Source organism: Grampus griseus (genome assembly GCF_964374135.1).
Source record: "Grampus griseus genome assembly, chromosome: 8".
Classification (NCBI taxonomy): Eukaryota; Metazoa; Chordata; class Mammalia; order Artiodactyla; family Delphinidae; genus Grampus; species Grampus griseus.
This window is the reverse complement of record NC_139002.1, coordinates 16,139,701-16,164,181: the sequence shown is the minus strand read 5'-3', so window position 1 is coordinate 16,164,181 and position 24,481 is coordinate 16,139,701. Positions and strand designations below refer to the sequence as shown.

General features: G+C 38.9%; 1 protein-coding gene and 1 pseudogene across 6 annotated transcripts in view; one reads left to right on the top strand and one right to left on the bottom strand.

Moving 5' to 3' along the window:
* SIK3 (SIK family kinase 3) overlaps nt 1-24,481 on the bottom strand; it is a gene marked incomplete at its 5' end in the record, with an annotated part of 247,277 nt that overhangs the window by 120,401 nt on the left and 102,395 nt on the right. The gene's annotated exons all lie outside the window — the stretch shown is intronic.
* LOC309826466 (small ribosomal subunit protein eS1-like) lies at nt 4,123-5,044 on the top strand (annotated as a pseudogene). Its single transcript has 2 exons — nt 4,123-4,155; nt 4,272-5,044. The product of its transcript is annotated as a small ribosomal subunit protein eS1-like (transcript).

Sequence of the window (24,481 nt, the reverse complement as noted above, 5' to 3'; positions counted from 1 at the left end):
ATAAACATAGTAAACTGATTAACAAAGGAATGAATGACAGTATCAGAAGTCAGCAAAATTTTGAAACCGGGAAAATACATCACAGTACTTCACCTCTCCTCCAACTTCTTTCTTCATCTTCTGCTGGTATGCTCATGAACACCTCTACCTTCCTTCGTTTAACATAATGCCAATTATTACAAGGTTTGTTCTTCTCACTACAACCAGCTCCACCAGGTTAAGCTGATATTTGGGATGTACTCTCTGACTAGCTTTCATCAAAACAGACTCACTGGGTGCAGTCCTACTCAAAATTAAATATTCTCTACAGAAGTCATAAGATGTAGCAGACAGACCCTAAGGTGACCAACCTCCAGTGATTGCACACACCATACATTCATTCATGATTTTGTGTAATCTCTTCTCTCCCCTCCATCAAGCTGGAAGTCCTGATGAAGCAAGTGGCCATGTTTGAGAAGCTCCTAAGAAAAGGAACTGTGGATGGTCTCAAAGAACTGTAGGCCACCTCTCTAGAACCTGTGGGCAGCCTCCAGCCAACAGCCAGAAAAAAGTCAGTCATAAAGCCACAAAAAAATAAACTCTACCAGTAGTCTGAATGGTCTTTGGAGTGGGTTCTTCCCCACTGGGGCCTCCAGATAAGAATGCAACCCACCCAATACCTTGATTACAGCTTTATGAGACCCTGAGCAGAGGGTCTCCTGACCCACAGAAACCATGAAATAAAAATGTGTGCTGCTCCTACCTCGACTGGGGAGTCGGCAGTGACTCCCATGAGGAAGCGATACTTGACTGAGCTCTGATAGATGAACAGGCGTTAACTGGGGGGATGAATGGTCAAAGGTCCCAAAATTGGGGTAGCATGGCAAACAAAGACTGAAAGAAAACGAGTGTGCTTAGAACAGGGTAAAGAAGGAAGACCAGACTGAGGAGGGTCTCATAGGCCCTAGGAAAGAAAGTGATTTGGAGGACTTTATCCTGAAAGCTATGATTAAAAAGTTTTAAGCAGTGGGTACCATAACACCTGAATGTCCCAGAGACATCTTTAATTCAACTGTACAAAATCCAATTTCATTATCCCTATTTCTCATTTCCCAATTTCTATAAATGGCACTATTCTTCTTCTAGCTAGGAAATGACAAACAGGCTACACTATTTTACATTCCTACCAGAAATGCAGGAGAAGGTTCTAATTTCTCCACATCCTCACCAATACTTGTTATTGTCCATCTTTTTTTAATTATAGCCATCCTGAAGGGTATGAAGTGGTATTTCATTGTGGTTTTAATTCTCATTTTCCTAATGACTAATAATGTTGAGCATCTTTTTAAGTGTTTATTGGGCAGCTGTATACCTTCTCTGTTCATTTTTTAATTAGGTTGTCTTTTTATTATTGAGTTGTAAGAGTTCTTTATATATTCGCAATACAAATCCCTTATCAGATATATGATTTGCAAATACTTTCTCCTCATTCTGTGATTTGTCTTTCACTTTTTTGATGGTATTGTGTACAGCACAAAAGTTTCTAATTTTGATGTGGTTCAATTTAATGTTTTTTTCTTTTGTCCCTTGTGCTTTTGGTGTCCTACCTAAGAAACCACTGCCTAACTCCAGATCACAAAGATTTACTCCCATGTTTTCTTCTAAGAGTTTTACAGTTTTAGTTCTTACATTTATATCTTTGATCCATTTTCAGCTAATTTTTGTGTATGGTGTAAAGCAGGGGTCCAACTTCACTCTTTTGCATGTGGATATCCAGTTGTCCCACCATCATTTGTTGAAAAAACTATTCTTTCTCCATTTAATTGTCTTGGCACTCTGTCAAAAGTCAAATGACCACATTTGGCTTTTATTTCTGGACTCCTGAACCTATTCCACTGATCTGTCCTTACATATACTATATACTGTCTTGTCTCCTAGTTCTTGATATTCTAGATGTTGATATTCACCTTACTCTCTTAAGGTTGGTGTTTATTACACAAAACAATGGGTTTTGTAAAGTCTCAAGCACCCAACACAGGACCTAGGACCCAGAACCCAGAACAACTATTTATAATTATTTAGCAACTATTAATTATTAATAGCAACTATTAATGAACCAAACCGAAAAGATTTCTGCTTGTGATTTAGGGGGAACTTTTAAAATTATTTTTAAAAAGGTCAGTTGATAAAGCAAATATTAAAAATCGAGATGAAAATAACCTACCAACTTAGTAAAATAACAACAGAGAAATAGAACTAAGAAAGAACTGGAGTAACAGTTACTAGGCAACCACAACAATTACTAAAGGGGACGACTACTCCAAATTTTTATTCCAGTTAATTCATTCATTAATGTAACTGTGTATGTTAGATCCTAACTACTTCTTTTAAAAAAGAAAGAAAGGACTGAGGTGCTTACAAAATCAAATACATAAAATAAGACAATTAAAAAAAAATCAATAAATTCTTTCCTCCTATTTTCTCAAAGCTATAGTGCCCTTGCGAAAGGGCCAACCACTTCTAGATCAGCAGATATGCAAAGGATTCATTAGCATTAAGTCCATTAGTCTACAGGCAACACACACGGGGAAACTTCTAATATATGAAACAAGGACAAACTGTGTTAGACTCTTCAAAGGATAGATATAGGAAGTTCTGGCCCTCACCTCCCCAAATCTCTGCTTTTTAACCAAAAAAGGATAAAAAAAAGTGAGGGTTTCTTTGTCCTCTGGTTCCTCCAAAGTAGGTCAGGTCTGTGTGTAATTATTGGCTTTAGCATTCCTTCAGAAAAGGAAGAGATGTCAATGCATGGAGATTTTTAAAAACAGCACACTCAGGCTAGGGGTAGAGGCAAAAGAGTGCCTCTGCTGCTTACCAAAAAAACAAACTAAGAACAGTTTTTTGTTTTTAAAAATCGTAAGTCAATTTTAAGACAGGTAGGATAAGAGGCCTAATTTCTCATTCTAAGGCTACAAACCCCTGAACTTCTTGAACATGTGGATAAATCCTCCTTGTTTCATCTTCTTCCTAGTCATGCTCCCTACTTAGCAAGGTTGACATGAAGAAACCGTGAAAAACAAATTCAAGATATATTTACCGGAGGATTTTCTATGTAAGAACACCTACCAAAAGATTAATTAAGAACTAGTATTTTGCATTACCAAATCTTTCCTTAGAAAAAGAATCACTCTGGGGTTCTTTTTAACAATATGCTCATAGAAATTTTTATTGTGAAATACGTCACATACAAACCACAGTTCCTTATGTGCTTTTCTATTCTAGTCCCTATTTCAAGACAATCACTATCCTAAAATTTATATTATCATTCCTTTGCTTTTCTTTACAGTTTTACCCTATATGTATCACCAAACAACATATTATTTAGAGTTGCCTGTTTTTAAATTTTATATCAAGAGAATCAGACTGATCATTGTTAACTGCCTTTTTCGATCCTTATAATGTATTTATAATATTCCTCCATGAAGATGCATGCAGTGGTACCTAATTCACAATATTTATGCTAAATAGTCATTCTTTTACAAATATACCATCTTTATTATTGCTTTACAGTTGCTGGACATTTAGGTTGTTTGCATTTTTAGCTATTATGAACAGTATTTTAAATATTCTTATATTTGTCTCCAGGGCCATGAATACAAAAGTTTCACTAGGGTATATATTTAGGAACCAATAAGTAAAGCCAAATTGTTTTCCAAAATGGTCATATTCAACAGTGGGACTGTTCCCACTGTCCCATATCATCACCAACAACTGTTATTTCTCATTTTTCCCAGTCTGGTGAGTGGTGGGGAGCAAACAGTTCCTCGCTGTTTTAATTTGTATTTCCTTGATTACTGAAAAGGTTGAGGATCTTTTCATATGTTCACGGACCATTTATTTCAGCCTCTGTGAAATAAACTTGTTCGCGACTTTCCTATTTTCTTTTTTTTTAATTTGAAAAGTTCTTTTATATTCTAGATGAACTTTGTCAGTACATCTTCTCTCAAGTTGTGGCTTATTTTTTCACTCTCTTTATGGTGTCTTTTTTTAAGTAAATTTTTTTTATTGAACTATAACAGATATGCAGAAACATCTCCAAATTATAAGTGTAACCCACATACGAAAAAGCAACTTGGCCCTTTTGGCTCTATGAGCAGCACCATGGCGGTCGCCAAGAACAGGCGCCCTTCTAGGAGACCTCACTTTTAGTCTAGTGCAAATTACCTAGACTATACGAAGGTGATAATAGCATATTATAAGTGATTTTTTTCCTACTGTGAAAAATAAAAAAGAACAAGCGCCTTACAAAAGGCAGCAAAATGGGAGTCAAGAAGAAAGTGGTTGATCCATTTCTTAAGAAAAATTGGTATGACATAAAAGCACCAGTATGCTCACTATAAGAAATACTGGAAAACCACTAGTTACAAGAACTCAAGGAATGAAAATCACATCTGATGGCTTCAAGGGTAGTATTTTTGAAGTGAGCCTTGCTGATCTGCAGAAGGATGAAGTCGCATTTTGAAAAGTCAAGCTAATTACTGAGGATGTTCAAGGCAAAAACTGCCTGACTAATTTCCATGGAATGGATCTTAGCCATGACAAAATGTGCTCCGTGGTCAAAATGGCAGACCATGATTGAAGCTCATGTTGATGTCAAGACTACCAATGGTTACTTGCTTCATCTATTCTGTGTTGGTTTTACTTAAAAACACAACACTCTGATGCAGAAAACCTCTTAGACTGAGCATCAACAGGTCCACCAAACTTGGAAGATGATGGTAGTAATCATGACCTGAGAGATGCAGACAAATGACTTGGAAAAGTGGTCAATAAATTGATTCCAGACAGCATTGGAAAAGACAGAAAAGACTTGCCAATCTATTTATCCACTCCATGATGTCTTTGTGAGAAAAGTAAAAATGCTGAAGAAGTCTAAGTTTGAACTGGGACTAAGTTTGAGCTTCATGGTGAAGGTGGTAGTTCTGGAAAAGCCACTGGGGATGAGACAAATGCTAAAGTTGAACGGGCTGGTGGAAATGAGCCACCAATCCAAGAATATGTTTAAGATTCAGAGAAAAAATCCGATTTGTGGGGAAAGAAAGCAATTTTGGGTTCTCAATAATTTTTAAGAGTGTAAGAAGTCCTAATGTCAAAAAGTGTGATAACTGCTAAATCAGACATATGTGGTATCTTATTCTCCGTGCCATTAAACCTCATATGTCCCATCTCTTCTTTCTCTGTACTAAATTTCAGAAATTTTCTTCAGATCTATCTTCCACTTCACTCTTGAATTCTATCCAATCTATACCATCTTTCCATTGTGTTTTGTCATTTTTTTCTTTAAATTTATTTATTTATTTATTTTTGGCTGCGTTGGGTCTTTGTTGCCACACGTGGGCTTCTCTAGTTGCAGCGAGCGGAGGTTGCTCTTTGCTGCAGTGCGCAGGCTTCTCATTGCGATGGCTTCTCTTGTTGCGGAGCACGGGCAATAGGCACGCGGGCTTCAGTAGTTGTGACACGTGGGCTCAGCAGTTGTGGCTCGCAGGCTCTAGAGCGCAGGCTCAGTAGTTGTGGCGCACAGGCTTCGCTGTTCCACGGCATGTGGGATCTTACCGGACCAGGGATCGAACCCGTGTCCCCTGCATTGGCAGGCAGATTCTTAATCACTGCGCCACCAGGGAAGCCCCTGTCATTTGTTTCTTATTTCTAGAAGTTCTGCTGAGACTGAGCTCTTCTTTCACACCTTCCTCAACAATTTTGAGTCTCTTCACCATACCGTAATTTTAATCTCCTCTTTTATTTCTTTAAACATCTACAGTCTTTACAAGACTAATGATTACCGCTGATGTTTTAGTTATCTAACACTGTGTAACAAACCTCCCCAGAACCTTGTGCATTCAAACAACAACAATCACTTATTTTGCTCACAAATTTGCAATCTGCCCAGGGCTCAGAAAGGACAGCTTGTTTCTGTTCCATGTGGCATCACCTAGGGCTGCTTGACAGGAAGTTGGAGGATCCAGTTTCCAGAGGCTTCTCACAAGGCATCAACAGGTTAGCACTGGCTGGCAGCTGGCAGCTTAGGCCTCAGTTCATCTCCACATGGGTCTCTCCATGGACTGCATGGGCTTTTTCACAGCATGGTGATGGGTTCCAATAATGAGCATCCCAAGAGAGCAAGGAAGGTGTGCGGCATTTCTATGGCTTAGCCTCAGAATTCACATAATATCACTTCTGTGTTGACTGACTTTTGGTCAAAGCAGTCAGAAAGCCCTGGCTAGGTTCAGTGGAATGAGACAGACTCTACTTTTTTTTTTTCTGCGGTACGCGGGCCTCTCACTGTTGTGGCCTCTCCCTTTGCGGAGCACAGGCTCCGGACGCGCAGGCTCAGCGGCCATGGCTCACGGGCCTAGCCGCTCCACGGCATGTGGGATCTTCCCGGACGGGGGCACAAACCCGTGTCCCCTGCATCAGCAGGCGGACTCTCAACCACTGCGCCACCAGGGAAGCCCCAGACTCTACTTCTTGATAGCAGAATAGCAAGGTTCTAGAAGGGCACATGGGCTGGGAAATACTGTGGCAGCCATCTTTGGAAAATATAATCTGCTACACCTGACTCACTCATAGTTGCTTGTCTTCTTGTGCAAGCTCACATTTCTTGCAACTTTATCCATAAAAATGTTTGAGGTCTGTCCACAGAGATTTAAATTTGATTCTCCCAGACTCTGGGAATCACAACCAACTAGGACTACTAACAACAAAGTTAGCAGCTGAGAGATTTTCAGGCCTTACAGGTAGTGCAAAATCCTGGCTGCAAATCCATGTGAGGGCAAGCTTCTGTTTAGGCAGTTTCTTGGGAGACTTTTTCCCCTTCTCCATTCAGACCCAAGGCATTAATATGCAAGTCTCTGTATGCAGGGAATTTTTTCTCCTACTCATCCACTGAGAAGTCACCTTTCCGGGATCCCAGTTTTATATAGGGCAGTTTCTAATATGACCTCCCACTCTGCTTGGACACTATTTTCTTCTCTTGTCCCTCCTCCCTTTGGCTCTAAAGCCATAGGAAACCCTCAGCACAAACACCACCATCAGTACTTACTCTACATTGTGGAATCATGCTTTCTAGTCCTTTCAAGGCCTTCAGTTGTTTTTCTCACATGGGCTTCAGTATTTTACATATATTTTTCCTTTCCCCAGCTTCATTCTAAAATGTTCTGACCAGAAGGGAATTCTCTGCACATCTAATCTACCATATTACTGTCAAAGAAATTACTCACCATTCATTTTAAGCTATTTCACTTACTAAAAAAAGATAAATAATGTCAGGAATACATCTATGTTTTTAAAAGGCAGCCATGTAAAATATCATATTTACTTGGATGGAAATGCTTTGGAAAATGTCCTTAATTAATACACTTCCCACAAAGCAAATCAGAGGGAACTTAAACTTATTAGAAACAGTAACTTTTGCCCCAGATTCTTCACACCTCTTAAACTCTATTGGGCTCTATGCCCTTGTATGTATTTTTTTTTTAATTTATTTATTTTATTTGTTTATTTTTGGCTGTGTTAGGTCTTCCTTGCTGCGTGGTCTTTCTCTAGTTGCAGTGAGCAGGGGCTACTCTTCCTTGAGGCGCGTGGGCTTCTCACTGCAGTGACTTCTCTTGTTGCGGAGCACAGGCTCCAGGAGCGCAGGCTTCAGTAGTTGTGGTAGTTGGGCTCAGTAGTTGTGGCTTGCGGGCTCTAGAGCACAGGCTCAATAGTTGTGGCGCATGGGCTTAGTTGCTCCGCAGCATGTGGGATCTTCCCAGATCAGGGCTCGAACCCGTGTCCCCTGCATTGGCAGGCAGATTCTTAACCACTGAGCCACCAGGGAAGCCCCCTTGTACGTATTTTAAACATGGTTTAGAACTGCACCACAACCCAAGGTAAAGGAAACTGTACCGATTTAAAGGAAAAAACAACAAACTATTTCTAGAGCCAATGTCTTAAGCTTAAAATTAAAAAAATAAAAAGATGAGGTCAATGTCATATAGGAAGAGGTAAATTCAAGTTCTCTTTGGCAAAATGAAAATGAATTAACTGGATTTAATATTCATATGCATTTTTTGAAACATATTCTTAAGACTAAAGAAACAGCAGTTCATGAAAAAAAAGGAGCTATAAGCCACTGGAATAAAGCCTTTGCGCGTCAGATCTCCCCACCATGCTGAAAGCAATGGCTACAAATTACCATACTCCCCAAAAGATGACAGCCAAACTCTTCTATCCCAGAGGAAAAATGGCTATTGCAGCCGTTAGTCAGCACTGCAGGAGGCTTAAGACTAAGTCACTGAACAGACCATTTATTGTTCTTCATCTTGTACAATATGACCTTTCCAGCTCAGCCTGCTAAACATCACAGTGGTCCATGAGGAGAAAATCCACATGGAAGCAAATTCCAAAATGCAATTTACCCTATAGGCAGCTTGCTTTTCCAGATTCTTCATCCCACTTTGCTCTACTCCCCTCTGGGTCATAACAGAACTTGGCAAATGTTAGAATTTGCTATGTATAAACTCTGGAGCCCAGATTAGAAAACTCAGCAAAGTATGCATTTGGTACTGGCAAAAATGGTCGCTTTGTGCACTGATTCAGATTTGCTAACTTAGGATATCTACGGTTTCAAAAATGTGTCTGCAACTGTTGAAATAAAAAAAAATCGGAGAAAAGGCACGTGTCACACACATCCCAACATAGGCTTACGAGTCTTCTGAGATCATCCTCTCCGTACCAACAAAATACCAAGGCCATTACACAATCTGTGGTTTCTTCTCATAATTGAAGAAATTAATAGCTTTGGATGCAAAACTTAGATAGCTTTACTCTGAGATATTCTCCCAGCCTTGGAGCTCTGTGTATAGAATCCCAAAGTACCAGTTACCAGACTCCCAAGTAGAGGTCTACAAAAGGTTCTTTTCATTCACTAGCAATCTTTCTTCATAGAAAACTTCAAAAACGTCTTTTGGAAGAGTTTTCCACTTATAAAAAGAGTCTGCAACAAAGCCCTATTGTATAGTAGTTTGTGTTTACCAAGCTGATAAAATCCATCTATACTGTAATTTCATGTCATACTTTATTGATAGCTCTTTTCCTTATATTAAAATCAAAGAGTTAGCATCCTAACAAGGTAGAGAGTACACAGGATACATTTAGCACATGACGTATGACCAAGTTTAAAAGGGTTGAACCTGGAAAAGGTAAGTGCTCAGTTTGAATTGTAAGTAATCTGACATACTGATTTGGGGAGCAAAGCTACATTCTATAGTTTTAGGCAAAGTAAACCTAAAGCATAACACAGCAGTGAGTGTTTCCATCTGAGTAATAAGGGTATTCATATAAACTAATTACAGCCTAGAAATTAACTAACTGATCAAACCAGATGAGTTTACCCTTGGTAAATTAATAAGAGCTTGCTTGTCCATCTGGACATTAAAATGCTAGTCAGCAGAGGTTTTGTTATAACTTAATCCTTTCTGATTTGCTTTACATCAGAATTTTTTTGGCCTCCATTTGTTCACCTACAACTCTGTAAGTTCCTTTATACACATCCAATAAAAGCAAAACGAGTACTTAAGCTTGTACATATGCTTCTAAGGGGCTATCTTTTTAATAAATTTTGCATTTATTTAGAGCAATAATGTACATGCATAAAGATATTATTGTTTAAAAAACGTATACTTTGTAATGCAGTCCCTTAACACACCCAAAAAAATCAGTGCAACTAATGCCTATTCAATGAATAGTATAACTACAAATAAAAAGGTCCTCATTTACTCCTGCACAGAAACTGAAGGACCTACTAGCATTAACCTCAATTCAGTATTTTAGACACACAGGCTTTATGGAGAAAATGAGTTTATAATTTCAGATACCTCTAACTGTCAAGTCACATAACCAGGTCTGGGTTTCTACAGGGCTGTGGTAGCTCACTTCAGTTAGTGAAGCAACCCATCAAGGGCATCAATCAGTCTGGTTTGGGGGGAAAAAGCATCAATATATTTATTATATTTTGGATATATACATTTTTTTCAGTCCACTCTTCCACCTTTTTCTGAAGAACAATTTTTTTGTTACACTCTAAACTTCTGGCTTTTGATATCAAGTAGAGAACCCCAATGTCATTAATGGTGCAGAAAGAAGAGCCTGGGCTTGAGGCAAGAGAATGAAATTGGAATCCCAACCCTACCACTTAGCTTCACATCTGTAGAACAACTACTTTAATAACGTTGCTATAAAGGTTAAAAGATATATCACCTAGAACTGGTGATACAGCTGGCATAGAACAGATAACTAATAAATATTGGCTGTTCTTATTGTTGTTATTAGTACCAACACTATTATTATTATTATTCCTGATGGGTCCCTACCCTGTTTCCTAGCAATTCCAAACTTGTCACTTTCTTCAAGCCCTCTAGTCAAGCTCAAATCCCTAACTTTCAACAAATGACCCACTCTTGTGCTTGACAGAGAAAACAGACATGAAGAATTTCCTCAATTTCATGTCTCTAGATATCTTCATGCACCCAAATTTGCCTTTTCTTTTTCATTCTAGAAGAAGCAGGTCTTTCCTCCAACCTCAGGCAAGTAATAAGTGCCCAGTAACTGTTAGTCACTATCATCCTCTTCCTCTTCCTCAACAAAAGGAACAGGAATTTCCAAACTCCACGTTACTGAAGACTGGCTGTTGCTCCAATTTCAGGCTTGGCAACTACCAGCACTCATGTGATTATGGAGAATGGCTACTGGTTTTACAGTAATCCATTACTCTCTTCTTCATCCTCAAAATCCATTTAGCTGACATAAAGGAGGTCAAGTATTCATAAAATAACTAATGGTTCAAACTCATAGAAACAGAAAGTGGAATGGTGGTTGCCAGGGGCTGGGGGAAAGGGGAAATGGGGTATTTTTTAATGGGCATAGAGTTTCGGTTTTGCAAGATGAAAAAAGTTTTGGAGTTTGGTTACACAACAATGTGAATGTACTTAACACTACTTAACTGTATACTGAAAAACAGGTAAAATGACAAGTTTTATGTTAGTGTTAATTTTACCACAATTTAAATACATACATATTGGTACTAGCTCAAGGCCACCCCAATATGACCTCTGCCAACCTTTGCCCTGAATTCATTTTCTGGACCCCTATTCAAATTAGGGTGAAAGTTCATTTAGCCATTTCAGTTTGTTCAAGCAAATTCCTGACCAACATCTAGATAACTTATATAACCTATGTTTTTATAAAAGATAAAAAAGATGCCATGTTGTTGAGGGATACTTGGGGGTTAGGACTGAATTCTCAGAGATAACAAGTACAGCATCTGCTTCCCTCCACCCAGCAGAAATAAATATTAAAATAATTCTCCAAGAATACTACTCACACTCCCAGTGGAATCTTCTGACATTGGCACATAGGATACTTGGGACAGAGGTATGGAAGTGAATAAACATGTGGTAGAAAGCTCTCTTAACATAACCTGCTCCAGTGAAACTCACCAAATGAAACCCATGTTGTAGGAAAAAATTTGACTTGAGATGCAAATATTTATAAAAACTGTGACTTAAAGACCGTCTATTTTTAGGAGAGAAAATATGCAGTAAATCTAACACAGCAAGAAACTAAAATGCAGGGTGAAAAGATAATAGTAAACCATTTCAACCAGAATAAGAAACTGTACTTTTGAGAGTTGTTTTTTTTTTTTTTTTTTTTGTGGTACGCAGGCCTCTCACTGTTGCGGCCTCTCCCATTGCAGAGCACAGGCTCCGGATGCGCAGGCTCAGCGGCCATGGCTCACGGGTCCAGCCACTCCGCGGCATGTGGGATCTTCCCGGACCGGGGCACGAACCCGTGTCCCCTGCATCGGCAGGCGGACTCTTAACCACTGCGCCACCAGGGAGGCCCGAGAGTTATTTTTAAAATGTTAAGTATTCACTCTTTACCTCAAGATGTTCAAGAATCATTATACAGAGAACTGAGTGTGTTAAACACATGCAAACACATATGAACAAAAGCTAGGTTTGGCTGTAGTCACAGAACTTACCTGTAGTTGGGTGGTACAACTCCCACTCACCTCTTGAAGTATGTAAAGGACATTACCTCAACACAAAGGACATTACCTCAACACAGAACCATGTAATGTTAACACTAGAAATATCTTATTCTAACCCAAGCCCTTTGTTTCATAGATGATGAAACTGAAGCACTGAAGGGATAAGTAAAACCTATGTACAAAATAAATTATGAGATCCCAGCATATAAAAATTCAGTAACTTTCTAATATACCAACATTAATTTATAAGAAGATGTGATGATGATAATTTTTAAAAGAACACATTCACAATAGCCACAAACTATCTAAAGCCTTGGAAAAAGCATTACAAAAATGTGTGAGAATTTTATGGAGAAAGCTAGAAAACGTTAGTAAAGGACCTAAAAGAGCACACATGCCGTGTCCATAGACAGAAATGCCTAACGTTGAAAAGACCTCAATTCTCCCTCTTGCCCCTATATAAGCCACACTCTAGTCTCTCTTCCAAATAAAACTACAATAAACAAAAGAATATTCTTCTACGTTGTGGGCGATAATGGCAAAGGGACGCAGGGGTAAAAAATATAAGGATAAACCAGGAAAATAAGTCATCTTACCCAAGCAGTTTAAACTTGAAATGCAGGTTTCTAGCCTATAACGCCTAGCCAGCAGGACTCTTCCTTCTACATTCATTATTTCTGCGAGTTCAAATGTCCCTCAGATGATCTGTGTTTTCATGCAATTCTCTATATTTGCTTTAAAAATCAGTAAAGACTTTTAAAATGTAAAGTGAACTTTGGAAACAATGTGGGCAGACCGGAAACTAATTTAACATTGTAACTTCATAGCCCACCTTACACTTCTTTAAAGTCTGTACAAACTTGCACTTCAGTATTCTGCCACTGTGCTTCCTGAAAACAACACCGATAGAAACTATCTTTCTAAGTCCCTACAGATCAAGAAGACAAGGTCAGCCTCCCACCCCACCCACAACGCCACACACACCTCCAGGACCAAAAAGATACAGCACCATAAAATCCTAATAAAAGTTCTGCATTAAAACTAAAGGCAACCCAAGTTATTTTCAGTGAGTAGTCTAAGATAAAGAAGGGGGGCTTCCCTGGTGGCGCAGTGGTTAAGAATCCTCCTGCCAATGCAGGGGACACGGGTTCGAGCCCTGGCCCGGGAAGATACCACATGCCGTGGAGCAACTAAGCTGGTGCGCCACAACTACTGAGCCTGTGCTCTAGAGCCCGTGAGCCACAACAACTGAGCCCGCGTGCCACAACTACTGAAGCCTGCGCACCTAGAGCCCACGCTCCGCAACAACAGAAGCCACCACAATGAGAAGCCCACGCACAGCAACGAAGAGTAGCCCCCGCTCGCCACAACCAGAGAAAAGCCCACGCGCAGCAACGAAGACCCAACGCAGCCAAAAATATAAATACATAAAAGGGATTGAGTAAATTAAAATGAAAAATTAGACCTGACCCTGTGGAATTAACTTCCTATTACTGTGGATTTCCAAATTAAAATCCCATGTGTAGATTTTGACACGTGAAGTAGAACGAGGCGGGACAATTAACAACTAAATCTTTAACCTAAGCAAGATAGTTTCTGACAGTTTAACTCAAAAAGGTAACTAAAAATACACACAGGGCCTAAGTTAAACCTTACTGCAAACTGGGAAATAAGCAATTGAAACTTCTGTTCTAATAACTTCCGAGTCTCTTTAATATTTTATTACATCAGATCCAAAGCTGCCAAAGTTTAAATATCAGTCTGGAGACAGGGGCAAAAGATTCTTTTTCCCCTCTCCCCCAGAAAAAAATAAATTGGAAACTGTAGATATTCTGTGAGAAGGCAGTAAGACAGTCTGTGTTTTAACGGTGCAGTCATGTAAAGTCTATGGCCAGACATACCGACTATGCGAGCTGCCTGGCAAGCAGTACAACATGGGGTTTACTAATACCAATCACTGTAGGGCTCTTGACTAGCCAAGTACCAGCAAATGTGCACTAAGTCTACAATTCAGAGGTGAGAACTTTCCTGAATACAAAGCTACTATAGAGGCCAAGTGTCTAGACTTGAGGAGGAGGAAACCTGTCAACATCAGAGAGCTTCCCCAGATTAAAGAATGAACATTTTCCCCCTTTGAGAGAGAACGGGAGAAAATGTTATGAATGAGCCCCAACAGTCAGAACGCTAACCAAAGTTGGGTATATCCTGTATACATTAATGAATAAAGCAACAAGTCTAAACTTACGGGCCTGCAGAATACAGATTTGAATATCTTAGTATAACAGTACAGATTATTTTATTAAAATAAATATTTAAAAGTACATTTAAAAGACATTATTTCTCCAGTTTCTTCAAGAATATAGGACAGGGGCTTCCCTGGTGGCGCAGTGGTTGGGAACCCGCCTGCCAATGCAGGGGACACGGGTTCGAGCCCTGGTCCAGGAGGATCCCACATGCCGCGGAGCAACTGGGCCCGTGCGCCACAACTGCTGAGCCTGCACTCGAGAACCCACGTGCCACAACTGCTGAAGCCCTCGTGCCATGGCTGCTGAGGCCCGCGTGCCTAGAGCCCGTGCTCTGCAACGGGAGAGGCCACCGTGGTGAGAAGCCCGTGCACAATGAAGAGTAGCCCCCGCTCACCGCAACCAGAGAAAGCCTGCACGCAGCAACGAAGACCCAACGCAGCCATAAATAAATAAATAAATTTTTAAAAGAATATAGGACAAAAGACCAGTGAACTATATCCCTAGAGTTAAACAGGAATAACCTCTTTGACAGGCTCTCAATTCTTAAACCTTAGTTTTCCTTAAGGCTCGCTCTCTCTGCTTAGGCTGCTACTCAGTCACTCCTCCCAGTCTCAGATATCTCCAATCAGACCATAATAGCTTCCATGTCTGTAACTCCAGGCTTCGTATTTCCAACCATCACCCCCTGGATATCACCCTCATCTTCTCCATTATACTGGAAAGTCAGCCCATCCATAATTAAACTGATCACATTTTCTCTTCCACTGCCAAATCTTCTCTTCTACTCTGAATTCCCTTGTCACCTAAAAGAATTGTTTGGATAAAGCAATAATTAATCTACTTCCTAATTAATCTACTTACCAAAGGTCTCCTGCTTCACTTCCCCAAACCATTAATCCCTCACATTCCAAAAATGTTCTTCTATCATGAAAGCAGTATCACAAAATAATAATCGCTACATAGGTAAGTTTTCTGTGTGAAGTACTGGGCTTTATGTATATTACCTCATTCAATCTAATCCTCAAAACAGTGCTCTGAGGTAGGCATTACTGTGCTTGTTTTACCAATGAATTAAACCGAGACTGAGGCTTATCCAAAGTCAGAGAAACAGCTAATAAGTGGGAGACTAGGAGTTCAATATCAGATACTAACTCAATCACTATATAAAACTACCTCAGTACAGATTTTTTTTTTAATTGAAGGAAGGGGGAAACCAGGCATAATTTGATCATCCTAATAATTAAGTTACTAATTCATCATTTATCATACAGTTTCTGTCATGAAGTACACATTATTTTATATTATTAGAGATACTCTCAAAACACGAATCTGATCTAAAAGACTGAACCAAAAATATATTTTGGTGATTGCCTATTGCTTAAACAATGAAGTCAAATTGTATTTCACAATCTGCCTCCAACCTACCTTTCAATTATATCTTCCAATACTCCAGCTACTGCCCCTTTCCCCACTCCCCACACTTTTTGGCACTAACTAATGTACACAACTAGTAATTCTCATTCACTCTCCTAAGGCCAGGTCTGTGGGCAATGTTTTTAATGTAGCCTACCCTGACTTCTTCAAGCAAAATTAATTCCTCCCTCTTCTTGCTTCTACAGCAGATTTTTCATTCCTTTTTTTTAAAACACAGCTTTATTTTTTTTAATAGATTCACTTTTATTTGAATACATTGTTTTGTGTGCATTTTTTTTTTTTTTTGGCTGCACTGGGTCTTCATTGCTGTGCACGGGCTTTCTCTAGTTGTGGCGAGCGGGGGCTACTATTTGCTGTGGTGCACGGGCTTCTCACTGCAGGGCTTCTCTTGTTGCAGAGCATGGGCTCTAGGAGCACGGGCTTCAGTAGTTGCAGCATGCCGGCTCAGGAGTTGCGCCACGTGGGCCCTAGAGTGTGTGGGCTCTAGGGCGCACAGACTTCAGTAGTTGTGGCATGCAGGTTCAGCAGTTGTGGCTTGTGGGCTCTAGAGCGCAGGCTCAGTAGCTGTGGCGCACGGGCTTAGTTGTTCTGCAGCATGTGGGATCTTCCGGACCAGGGAATGAACCTGTGTCCCCTGCAGTGGCAGGCAGATTCTTAACCACTGCGCCACCAGGGAAGTCCCCAGGTTTTTCATTCTTAACTTATACCACACACATCTATGTACATATACATATACATTCATACACATATATCATCAAGTTATTACACACACCGAGAAAGGGAGTCATCTTATCTTTTCATATATTTAGACACACATACAGAAACCTCATATATTTTGCACCTATAGGGAAAGGCACTTGTGTAGTAATTCTTACTATTTCTGTTCCTATCTCTTCCTTTCTTATCTACTTCTTACCTACATACACTCCATATGCTCTCCAGCATATTTTTAAATTACATTGAGGCCAAAGGAAAATATTTCCAAAGGTAAAAGTAAATGACATGGCAACTAGCACTACAGTCAGGATCAAACATGTAGCACCTAATATATATTAACTGTACAAATTGTTTTGTTTGTATTTAAAGAAGTAGGGCTTTTCACTGTGCTTTAGGTAGCAGAAATGGCCACCACTGTCCAGGATAGGGAGGTAACAGCATGAGGAGTTGGGATTCAAAACGTTATCACTAAAGGACCAAATACGAACAACAGATTTTTAGATCTTTACTTCCTTTCCCCTCCCCACAGTAATAGAAATGCTTTTTCATAGACACAATTAAAAAAAAAAAATTAGAGTAACCCTATAGTAACCACACTATTTCCAGATTATTTTGCCCTCTACAATACCTTGCATTATTAACATATTTTAATTATAAAATGTCTGGATTAACTGGAAAACATTTTTTTTATTACTGTTTAACAACAACAAAAAGACACTATAGGCAACAGAATAAACGTAACCTTTTACGGCAGACATAAAAAGACACCCAAAAAGACAAGGTTACTTAGCTTCTGTAAGTGATTTCTTTTCTCCCTCTATCCTTCTAATATATTCTGAGAAACATACAGGAATGGAAATTTAAGAAAACATGCATATTCTTCCAGTGCAGACCTAAAGCAACAAGGGAAAAAAACCCTCAAGTAATGGAGGGGAATGGGGAGAGGAACAGGGGCTGTAAGATGTCAGCAGGGTGATAGGGGAGGCCAGGTTGCCAAAGAAACCAAACAGTAAAGAATAAGAGGAAAAAAATCGTTAGTTGGAAAACCTCTGAATGCTTTTACAGGAGCTCAATCCCTTGTCCTAAAAAGATGTGCTGCAAAGAGACCAATTGTCACGAATGACAAAGGGGACCTGGAGCAAGAACACCAACTGCCAAGCAACGCCCTCTTCTAAATTACACAGTACATGTCCATCAATTAGAACGACCGCAAATGAATTCGGAATCCATGATGAATCTTCTGACTGCAGAAACCCAAACTTTGTGTGTGTCTGTGTTATTTTTTTAAAAAGAGCTTCTGTCAGCTTACATTTAAGTAAGTATAATGGTATATTTAAACAGACATAAATACAAAAACTATTACTGTTTATATAAGCTGACCCAGGTAAAGAAACTCAGCGAGCCAGAAACACTTGTGAAATTTGCTAGCCTCCCTTCTTCCTTAAAGTCCAGTCTAAAGTTGTTTTGATTTACCACAGTTTAGAAAGAAAAAAGTGAAATTACGAAGTATTATTTATAAGCAGCCAGTAATTACTGGTTTTGAAAAGAGTTTGAAATGAGCGAACCTACTTGAAATCCCCAAGGCAAACCTTTGTTCTAAGGCCACTAAATCGTTTTGTAGTTAAGGAGATAGGGAATTAATAAGGGGAAAAAATTACACAGAAGAAAAGAATGTTAATTTTATTTTCTCTGGAAAACATAATATTTTAGAGCATGGTGGTTAAGACCATGGTTTCTGAAGCTCTACTCCTTATTAGTTTTGGGACCTTAAGAAAGTTTCTTGCCCTTGCTGTGCTTCAGTTTCCTCACTGGTTAAGGTAAAGAGAGTAATAATATCTAACTCACAGGGTCGCTGTCAGGTTTAAATGAAATAATGATTAAAGCACTTAGGGCAAACAGTGCTCGGTAAGGATTCAATAAATGATCACAAAATCCCTTTGAGATTATCTAATTAATTTCCTCATCTTGACCATGGTTATATATACTGCAAACTATCCCCTATAGTATCACTGTCAGACTAAAGTTCCTAAAATCATCCTTTCACAGTGCATGAGGAGCCATGTTTACTCACAAACTCAAAACTATGGGTCTGGCTTTCAATATCCTCTGAAACCTGTCCCCACACAATCTCTCCAGTTACTGCCCCCAAACAATCAGTTTCCGTCCTACTACTCTTCACTCAACTTCACACAAAACATACTTTTTCATTTCTGCCTTTGCAGCAACTACAGTCTTCTTAAAAGGTCCACTTGCCAGGTACCTCTTACCCCTACTTTCTACCTGCGCAAATATTAACTACCCTTCCAGGACACAGTTCAGGTTCTTTGAGAAGACTCCAGTACTTTGATCTCCTAGTGATCATTCCTAATCCTCTCAACAACCTAGCTCCTGAGGATAAACTGTGACTGTTCTCTACTTGTACCTGGTTCATTCTAACTATACAAGACAACAATCTCCTTGAGGGCAGGGACTATATTTTCCCTTAAACATCATCCAGAGGTCCAGCAAAGCTATGCACCTTGATAATAAGGCTTTTCACTCACTTGTTTTCACAGTTGAAAACAAGGGAAAAAATTTTATTCAATAAACACAATAAACAGTAAGCCTCCTAAATCCATATTATAGCTTAACTCTAAGAAATTAGAAAATATTCTCATAAATATAGCTGTAATTTTACGACCAGAAAAATATCAGTTACATATAAACTTGCCCAAACCCAGTGGCATGAGAAAGAGGCAGATTCAACAGGATGAAAATATGGTATTTGTCTCTCTTTATTTTTTTTTTAGTATTTATTTGGCTGCGCCAGCTCTTAGTTGCAGTATGTGGGATCTAGTTCCCTGCCCAGAGATCAAAGCTGGGCCCCCTGCTTTGGGAGTGTGAAGTCTTAACCACTGGACCACCAGGGAAGTCCCGGTACTTCTCTATTTTTGATGTAAAAAGAATAAGCAGCAGCGTTTCACTATTCTTAAGTTGCTAATGGAAGCATGCAGGCTTAAAAAAATCGGCATGTTCCCTGATCAGTATCACATTCATCCACAGCAATATCATGGATGACCTTTTCACTTTAATCCATTATCAGAACAAAATCACAGATCTACCCTAATGCAAGCAATTTTACATCTCTCTGAAGTTCAACAACTTGAGGGAACAAGATTCAGAGGAACCACTGGCCATTATTACTGGATTACCTCTCTTGAAATTTCCTCAGTGCCAGTCTTCATTTTGCCATGCACTTGACTCCCTGGCATCTAGTCTGGAAGTAGGCTTAAATACATACACACAAGGAGGTGTGCTGAGCAAAACACTGGTTATATACTCAGCCAGTTCATCTGGATCAAACAGGGCAGGCAGTCTGATAGATAGGCAAACCAGATGTGGGCTGAGGAGACCCGAAACAGCAGACTTTCTCATATGTACATCAATCATTCATTCAACAAACACGCAAGGCACTAAGTGCATATCTACTTCTATGTACTATATACTATATGCAAGGCACTTTGCTCAGTATTGTGGGGTTAAGAGTACTTAAATCACTGACTCATTCTATACTGGCTCACATTTTATTTATTTGTTTATTTATTTTTAATAAATTTATTTATTTTATTTACTTTTGGCTGCATTGGGTCTTCATTGACGTGCATGGGCTTTCTCTGGCTGTGGTGAGCAGGGGCTACTCTTGGTTGCGAAGCGCAGGCTTCTCATTGCGGTGGCTTCTCTTATTGCGGAGCACGGGCTCTAGGCATCGAGGCTTCAGTAGTTGTGGCTCGTGGGCTCTAGAGCACAGGCTCAGTAGTTGTGGCGCACAGGCTTAGTTGCTCCGCGGCATGTGGAATCTTCCCGGCCCAGGGTTTGAACCCACGTCCCCTGCATTGGCAGGCGGATTCTTAACCACTGCGCCACCAGGGAAGCCCATGACTCACATTTTTAATAAAAGGCATATGACATATACTACCAAAAAGGCAAATATGTCATTTATTTATATTTCACTTTGATTCAGAAAATGTTTAAGATAGCTCATAAAAAGTCACACTGGATAAAATATAAAATGATGAAGGGAAAAAAGGAGAGAAAATGAGATTAGAAAGACAAGATAAAGAAAAAGTAAGAGGTTTATTTACTAAAATGAGAACATTAAGATCTTTAACATTTTTCCAGAATCGGACAAATGTACAACATAAAGAAAACAGACAGAATACTATGAATTTGAAGGAGTAACAGATCTCATCCAACCAGGGTGGTTAGGGAAGACTGGGACCCAAAAGAGCACACAGTGCCACTGTTGACTAAGAATGTGAATTCCTTTTTTTTTTTTTTTTTTCCATTGCGGAGCACAGGCTCCGGACGCGCAGGCTCAGCGGCCATGGTTCACAGGCCCAGCTGCTCCGCGGCATGTGGGATCTTCCCGGACCGGGGCACAAACCTGTGTCCCCTGCATCGGCAGGCGGACTCTCAACCACTGCGCCACCAGGGAAGCCCGAATTCCTTTTTTTAAATAACAAAGCAAAACTGTATTCTGTTGCTCTAAAAACATGTGTATATGAGATGCTTTTCTAGACAACTCCCAAACAGAATTGATCATCTCCTTATCAGTGCCCTTTAGTACTTTATGTAACTTTATTCCTTCCTCCCAGGTTTTTCACTATCTTTGTAACATCAATGCCCAGACCAATGTATTATACGAAGCGCATAGTAGGTGCTTAATGAATGTCTGTCAAATCAATTTAACAAGCCAATTATTTCCATGGTTCCACTAACCTCTGCGGTCGATCCAAAGTTTTTTTGCCCCTTCTACAGTTTTAGACATGCCCAGGAGACACAGAATAGATTGGGACAGTGGTACCTCATTAATGTTCAGTAGTAGTATCCTAGGAGGGTACTATATATAATAATCCAAAGATGAGCCCAGGGGCTCAAGGGAACGAAAGTAAGGAAAAGACTGACAACTGTTGTTTGAAACATATCTGGAATTCTTCTTCCTTTTACCTAGGATGAATTTTGGATGTAAAGAGAAACGAATGTTTAAAATCTCAGTTTCACCGTAATGAGAGTCAGGGACTTTCACAATGATCTCATAGATAAAGAAACAAAATGGCAAGACAAAGGTATGACTTTCATCATTTCCTCAACAAACTGGAGCCTCAGAAAAGCCCCAGCCTGGCACACAGAGGTCTCATCTAATCTAGGGTTTTGCTCTTGCACAACTCCAAGATCACTGAAATTTTTCAGAAATAGTCATAGAATCATAAATCTGTATGTGTGCAGTTACATGAACTTTTTACTTCATAAATACAGTAAAACGATAATTATTAGCCATATAAAAATAGAAATTTAGCCATAATCCCAAAGTAATCCAAAAAGCTGCTTTTAATGAAACTAAAAGTGGACAGTTAGGGAACTAATTTTATTAACTGATCCATTTTGAATAAATCAAAGAGAATATTGACAACTATAAAGATACTACCTTCAAGAACAAAGGGATATGAAATCAAGGAACATTTCAAATCATATTCCAGATTTACACAACTAATCATAATTCTTAGCTTTTACTTCAAAAGATTTATGAAAAAAATGTATTTGCACAAACATAAGGGAGCCAAACTTGCCTAGAGTTTGACCATAGAGTTAAAATATGTTAGAACAGTCCTGGAATCATAGGTTCAAATACAAAGTTTAAAGCATTTTGATGTTTTTTTATTGGTAGATACAGCTGACTTTTATATCCATCACTTCTTTACATGCAGTTGCCATAACAGGCCAAGTGTTTGATAATTAAGCCATAGATAGATGTTTGTGTTCCAATTACACTTCCAAACCGTAAATGTCCTGCAACTTTTCTGAAACTGCAACTTCAATTCCTCTAAAATTCTTAAAAATCTGTGATTCTTCTAAGCTCCGGGTAGATCGGCAATGGCAAATTAATTACAATCCTAACTGCTATCTAGTCAATCCAGATGAACACTTGTTTTTATATCAATTTGAAGTTCAACATATTTGTAGGTCTTAGCAGATCGGTAAGAGTATAATCTTGTGAGACACAGGAGGCAGCTGGATCTCTAAGAAGGCCTTTAATTGAAAAATATTCTTGATCTGAGGAAGCAATTCAGGAAAATGCTTCAATTTTCCACGATCTAGCGATCTGGCTTTAAATACAAATCATCTTTCCATATGTTGCTTTAATTTAGTATCTTCCCAAAAGAATCCCATAAACTGGTCATGGCTAAAGGTACAAAAATGAGGTGACTTAACAATCATTTTCATCATCATCACATCACATGCCATTAGCCTATTTGCTAATAAATTCACAACATAAACTCTTCTGACAATTCATTGAACGCTGAGCACCAAACCACCTTTCTATGTTTGTTTTTTAAAATACTGATATTTTTTATTACAAAGCAATACATGTCTATTCTGGAAATTTTAGAAAATACATATCAAAAAAGAAGAAAAAAATCACTAATGTTACCACTTACAGAATGCAACCACTGACATTTTAGTGAACAGTAGTCTGTCACCTGGCTCAATGTTTTCCACCTCAAGCTCAGCTCCATCATCTCCCCAACTTCTTCCAGGTCCACCTGGATTACCTAACTCAGCACCTCACCCTAAATTCCTTGAGCATGTCTGTAGTTTTTTCCTATATGTATACCTACCAACACAGAAGTGAAACTATACTATACATACTTACCCTATGAAATATGCTTTTCCCACTTAAGAACACATATTGTTTATCTTTCAATGTCTTTAGTTTTCTACAACGTTATGAAAATGTGTCATAATTTAAAATTGCTCTTCCAGGATTAGACTTTTTGGGTTTCGTTTTGTTTCATTTTGTTGCTATTCCAAACAATGTTTCAGTAAATATTCTTATGGGTACATTTTTGTTTTGATCTGCAATTATTTCTGTAAGACAAACTTCTAAAAATGAAACCGCTAAGTCAGAGAGTATACACTTTTAAAGCTGTTGACACATTGTGGGTATGTACCACTAAAGCTGTGCCCATCTAGTCCCCTGCCCCCAGAGCAACACTGAGTATGATCTCTTTTTAAATAAAGCTTTGCCATTTTGGCAAGTAAAAATGACTGTCATTGTAACTGGCATTTATTTGACTGTGGGTGATACGTATATAAGGTATATCTAATATGAAGTTTGTATATTAGATAATTATATGTTCTTTCATTGTTGCTAAAAATTTCTATCAGCTCACTTTTACCTCCAAAACCTCTTTGCCTGACCTCTGAACTTTAGCAGGCTTATATAAAAGGGGAAAGTACAGCATAAAATAACACTGTTCTGCTATTCCTGTCTTGGAAACTATTTCTCCCAAACCTAATGTTGGGCAAAATAACATTTCTATGACTTATGCTCCAATATAGAAGGTATACACAAGAGAGGTGACACAATACCTTGAAAAATAAAATCTATCTGCTATTAGCGGCACATTGTTAGAGTTTATAAATCAGATCAAGCCACTTGGGATTTGTTTGTTTTTTAACTACTTTCCTAGACATCCCTTTTAAAATATTAAGTGCATTTTAATGCATAGTCCTGTCATGGAGCCAAGAAATAATAAAACAGGGGGAATATCAACTCTCTTTAAGACTATCATATTACTAAAACATTAATGGCAAAGCATCATATTAAAGTGATATATCTTATAAAAGTAATGACAGATCCCATTAAATTACAACTGATTCATCTCTTGTTACCGTGCCCAAACCAACCTGAAAGACAAAGTAGCTTTCGGGCTCAAGATTTTCTCTAACTTGTCCAGCTCATTCACACACTGCCAAGGCCAGCTCCAAAGTGATTACCTGGATTTTAATGAATGCATTTCTTAAAGTTTATTAATGTACTTACTTGATGCCAGCATAGCTGGAGGGAAGATCACTAGTCCAATGAGATCATTAGGCATTGACACCAGATTATAGAAACATTAGGAAATGACAAAAGGTTGCTTAGCAGCAGTTTTCCAAACACATTCACATGAAAAAAAACGGACAGTAATCTTCT